The 5,764-nt window shown below is 39.2% G+C and overlaps 1 long non-coding RNA gene across 1 annotated transcript; it reads right to left on the bottom strand.

The window, feature by feature from the left end:
- Positions 1–1,714: 1,714 nt before the first annotated feature.
- Positions 1,715–4,288, bottom strand: LOC133866890 (uncharacterized). Its single transcript, XR_009899941.1, has 3 exons — positions 4,115–4,288; positions 3,917–4,017; positions 1,715–2,509 (listed from the first exon to the last, which is right to left on the bottom strand). It is a non-coding gene; the product is annotated as an uncharacterized LOC133866890 (long non-coding RNA).
- Positions 4,289–5,764: the final 1,476 nt, after the last annotated feature.

Raw genomic sequence — 5,764 nt, 5'->3', positions numbered from 1 at the left:
AATTTTAACGGCTCGCCACGTGTCAACCGCTGAGGTTGACACGTGGCACTACATAAAAAAAAATTAAAAATTAAAAATTGAAATCTTTAGAAAATGATTAAAAATAATAAAATTTTAAAAAAGAAAATTAAAAAAAGAAAAAAGAAGAGGGGTGGCTTTGGCCACCATGGGGGTGGCCGGCCACCCCCATTTTGGCCAAGGAGGTGGCCCAGCTACCCCCTTGGCCGGTCTGACCGGTCTGGGGTGGCCGAACCACCCCCTATAGGGTGGTTCGGCCACCCCATAGTTGAAAAAAAAAAAAAAAAAAAAAAATTGAAGGGGTTTGGCCCTAGGGGGTGGTTCGGCCACCCCCTAGGGCCAAAACCCTTCAAAAAAAAATTGAGGGTTTGCCCTTGGGGGTGGCCGAACCACCCCCTAGGGCCACGGGGGTGGTTCGGCCACCCCCATACAGGCCGGACTGGGGTGGCCGAACCACCCCCGTGGCCCATGGGGGTGGTTCGGCCACCCCAAGGGCAAACCCTCAATTTCTTTTTGGATGGGTTTTGGCCCTTGGGGGTGGCCGAACCACCCCCTAGGGCCACGGGGGTGGTTCGGCCACCCCCAAGGGCAAACCCTCAATTTTTTTTTGAAGGGTTTTGGCCATAGGGGGTGGTTCGGCCACCCCCTAGGGCCAAAACCCTTCAAATTTTTTTTTTTTTTTTTTTTTTTTTTCAACTGTGGGGTGGCCGAACCACCCCCTTTGGGGTGGTTCGGCCACCCCAGACCGGTCAGACTGGCCAAGGGGGTGGCTGGGCCACCTCCTTGGCCAAAATGGGGGTGGCCGGCCACCCCCATGGTGGCCAAAGCCACCCCTCTTCTTTTTTCTTTTTTTAATTTTCTTTTTTAAAATTTTATTATTTTTAATCATTTTCTAAAGATTTCAATTTTTAATTTTTAATTTTTTTTTATGTAGTGCCATGTGTCAACCTCAGCGGTTGACACGTGGCGAGCCGTTAAAATTCGGACGGAAAATCTAACAGAGGTACCAAATGGGTTTTTACCCTTAATTCAGGTACCACCTATGATACAAAACAAAACTGAAGTACTAAATTTAAAAACACGTAAAACTCAGGTACCAATGGAGTATTTCACCCTAAAATTTAAATAATGGCACATATCTATGGGGCGTATCTTCTTTTAAATTTAATTTAAAAAGAAAAAGAAAAAGAAAAATGAACAGGAGAAACATAAATGTTTATTGTGGCAATGTGGCCCATCCGTACGTCATCCACAAATATGACCAATTGTAGGCCACACGCTTCGTCACAGTCCAATTACCATCTGAGCAGTGAGCAATTCCACATTTATTTCCTTTCCTTTTTTGGTTTGTGGAAATGCTTGTTGAGGGATTTTACCGTCCCCCCAACCGGCTGTATTAATTAAAAAAAATGCTTTTTATCAAAAAAAGACGGGCAGGAAAAGGTAAAACATCCCTTGCCAATCAGACCTAGTTGGTTTGCATAAAGGTGGCCCCATATTTAAGTGCCCGAGGTCCTTTCTCTAATAATTATGAGTAATGCTTTGAGAAATTAATTTTTTAGTACATTTTTTTTCTAAATTTAAAATAAATTAATCGTTAAATATGTAAAATTTACAAGAACCCACATGTAAGTCATATAGATTTAATGATTGATTTAAAAAAAAATTATATGAAAAATACATATAATATGTCTCTAATTCTTTACTTCACACTAGCGTGATTATTGACGTGGCGCATGCCACATGTGCCTTATTTATTTTATAAATAAAATAAAAAAAGGTTTTGAAAACGTGACAAACTTTTTTTGGTCAAAACTCCTTCCCCCTCACAATTTCTCCCCCAAAATTTCCCTCCACTTGCGTCCGCCATCTTCACCATTGCCAACGACCACCTCCACCACCATCCATCAAGTCCCACCTTTCTTAGTCAAAACCCTTCCTCCACCGCAATGGAACTGACGATGAGCTCCACCACCGGCTGTGAAGGACGGCACCGCTGCTCGTACCGCAAGCCCCATCTCGACGGCTTCAATCACACCTCCATCAGTTGCTGCCCCTGATTCTGATAAGTTTACATTCCTCAAAAGTTTTCACTTTGGTGTAGTAGATCACTAATCCTCAAGAGTTGTGGGTGTGTGCTCCCTCCTCCCTGTTCCTTCTTTGTTTCTCATCCTCTAGTCTTGGATTTGTGCCTTTTATTCTGAGTATTCCATCATTATCTGTGTTCCTTTGTAGTTGATTCTTGTTTGCTTTTGGATTGTGCTTGTCCCTGGGTAGGAAATTTCTAGGGCTCCGAATTCGGGTTGTGCTTGTTAATTCTTGTTTTATAATTTTGAATCCATAATCGTTAATTTCTAAGGCTTCAAATTCAAATTCGTCTTGCTTTTAGGGGCTATATATATATGTGTAATGGTTGCGTTTGTTGGACGTGAAATTGCTTTTAGTAGGCGAGTAATACATTTCTCCTGAGCTGCCGGGCTGTTTTTTTTTTCTGCATAAGAAACACAAACAAGTAATGACCCCAAATGATATAAATTCAGCAAAGAGACAGAAAAGGCAATTATGTTGATTACAAGTGAGAAGGATGAACATATATATCATCTAATACTAAATTGGTGGCAGCTGCAAGAAATTACAAATGGAAAATTTTGGCTACCATTGCATGAGGACAAATATACCACACACACACACAAAAAATAAAATAAAAAATAAAAAACTTATGCAAGTACCAAAAAATGCAGAAAGCCCATTCCAGTTAAACATACAAACATACATCAATATACACTTTATGCAAGTACCAAAAAGTGACAAGATTATTTGCAATAAAGGGGTTATTCCTTATTATAAGAGCCAAAATAGAAATCTACAGCAGCTTGAAATTCCAGAGATGAAATCTTGCTAAAAGCAAGATTATTTGGAGTTGTCTTCTTATCCCATGGCACCTATTGGTATCATCATCCAATCATACGAGGTACTCTCAATCTTTATACTTTTGATTAGTGTTTCCAGCTATAAGAGTTTTATCCTTTTCTATAAAAATATTGTTTCTAGATAGCATTTCATGGTGTTTTGTTATGAGATTTTTTATTTGATTGAAGTTGATGAAGTTGGATTTATGTGTTAGAGGTGAGATAACCAGTTTTTTATGTTGGATTTGATAAGAGATATTACATTATGATCTCTGTTTTAGTCTATATATGGAGCTGTGTTTTTTTGGTTTTGGAGACTTTCATCTTTTCCTTTTAGATTTCAGTTCTTCCCATTAATAATAAACTTTTTCAAATATCCTTTCATTGTGTTCTAGAATTTAACCTATTCTCCAGGTGCATCTGGCTGGAAGACAGGATACGGGTCTCAGAATTTGTCACAAGAGGGTTTGTACATAAGCTTGAAGCTGCTGCTGACTTCCCAGCTTGGGTTTTGGCCTCATTTTGCGTTGCTTTGTTTTGGGAATTGTTAATTTTGGCATACCATTCAGTTCAACATGTGGATGATAAAGAAGCTGAGCAACTATGCATCCAATGTTCTGGTAAAGGGAGAGCATCTCTATCAAGCAGAAAGCTAAGACCGATCAAGGCAGAGCTCCAGAAGTTAATCACAACCCACCAGAGATATATGCATAATTTCTATAACATCCAGTATTTTTTCAAATCAAAACGTAATGCGCCTTTATTTTTCTATTCTATAGCCAATACCTTATATCCTAATGATATTTTTCCTTCATTTTTCCTTGGATCCAAACTTGGATCGAAAACCCATATAGGCTCAATTTTAGGTGGAAACTTGCTCCAATCAGACTCAAGGTAATGCAAAATCCAAAGAAAATATGATCAAAATATAGAAAAGCCCGTTTTAATATGTATGTATAAAAGCTGAAAATCGAAGCTTCAGAACTTACGTGTTATGAGAGAAGGTGAAAACCCACAGGCCAAAAGCCTGAGAAGTCGAAGACTCTGTACAAAACCCAATTCAGTTCAGCTTTTAAAGGACCAAAAATTCCTGCCCAGTTCGAGAAAAAGCAAACATAGAACAGAAGAAAAATCAAACGACAGAAAAAGAGGGACGGATTAGGAGAAATCAGAGAAATCAAACTTACAGAAGGCGGCGTGCGGTGGTTGTGGATTTGAAATCCCATAAATTTTGAGTTGTCTTTCGCTTCGCAGAAAGGGAGGGAGAAACTTTGGCTACCTATCTCCATTGCATCGCTGTATCACGATGGTTGTGAGGGAGAACATCGGTGGAGATTCAGCCACGGTGGCTGACAGAAATGGGGGGGGGGGGGCTAGCCTTGAAAAGAGGAGACAAAATCATTTTTTTTTTTTTAATAAATGGCTTGCCACGTCACCGGTCCTCTAATAATATCAACTTCGCTCTCACGCGCCTCTAATAACCTTTTTCTATTGAGAAATGATCCCTACACTCATTTCTCACAACAGTCCCACAACAAGCTGATGTGGCTGGTAATATTTTATTACTTTTTTTGTTTTGTTTTGTTTTCTTTTTGTAAAAAAATAATAAAATACTACCAGCCACGTCAGCTTGTTGTGGGGCTGTTGTGAGAAATGAGTGTAGGGATCATTTTTCTTTTCTTATCGGCTGTTGCAGCACATCGGCCACCCTTCTCTGAGGTACTTTAAATACTTATTTTTATGAGAAAAATACAATTTAATCTTTTAAATTACTATATTTTTTTATAGCTTTCAAACTATTAGGACTTGCACTTTAACTCCCAAACTACCTAAACTTTTGAAAAATATTCATTTTGGTTAAATATCCTCATAATACCCTGCTATTTGTCATTTTTCAATTAAAAAATAAAATAAAAATAAAAAAAATTTAAAAAAATCAATTTTTTATTATTTTTAGAAAAATATTGCGATTGACTGAATGACGTACTGTTTCTTTTCAATATCGTCTTTGGGCACGATGCACGCCTGTAGCTAGACGAACTCGTCCCCACCTCTCCGAACGCGGACATGACTAATTTCTTATCCTTCGATGTTTTATGATATTGATCTTTCGAAGGTTATGAATGATTCCAATTTGAATTTTGTTTTGTTACAAACGACGAGCAAGTTTATCATCGTTGTGGAAGACCTCAATCGGTTTTTGACGGATAAATAAACGGCCGTGAGTTTGTTCGTTGATGTTCATATCCATTTTCCTCTATTTGATTTTTTGAAATTCAAAACGTTGATCAATGGCTACTTGAGGCTCAAGGATCACATACTTTTCTCTCGGGTAGAGGATATTTTCCAGAGCGGGACGAGCTTGAGTTTGGCCCAGATCAACGAGTTGATGATTGCGAATCGGAACTTGTCGAGCAGGGCTATAAAATTAGGCTTGGTAATACGGGTCGGGTTCGTGTCGACCCGGCTGACCCGATTACATAATCGGGTCTGACACAAACCCGACCCGATAATTAATCGGGTTGAAAATTTGAAACCGAACACGACCCGGGTAACACGTTTACTTTCAACCAAACCGGCAAACCCCGATTGTTCAGAGAAGACTGAGATTCTGAGAAGTAGAGAACCCATTGTTTATCAAAACAAAACCAATACAAGCGCTAACAATAACAGAACTAATGAAAAATTCACCTAAATCGGCACGATTAAGCTCTTAAAACAGGTTGATTCATGAGGCTGTGAGGCTATGTGAAGGTTGATTCGTGAAGGAGGCGTGAAAGTGAGAACAGAAAACTGAAAAGAAAAGAGATGCAAGTCATGGGTCTTCCGGCGGTTGT

This window comes from Alnus glutinosa, chromosome 4 (genome assembly GCF_958979055.1).
Source record: "Alnus glutinosa chromosome 4, dhAlnGlut1.1, whole genome shotgun sequence".
Classification (NCBI taxonomy): domain Eukaryota; kingdom Viridiplantae; phylum Streptophyta; class Magnoliopsida; order Fagales; family Betulaceae; genus Alnus; species Alnus glutinosa.
Note: the sequence above shows the minus strand (reverse complement) of the source record. Positions and strands in the feature narration are given on the sequence as shown.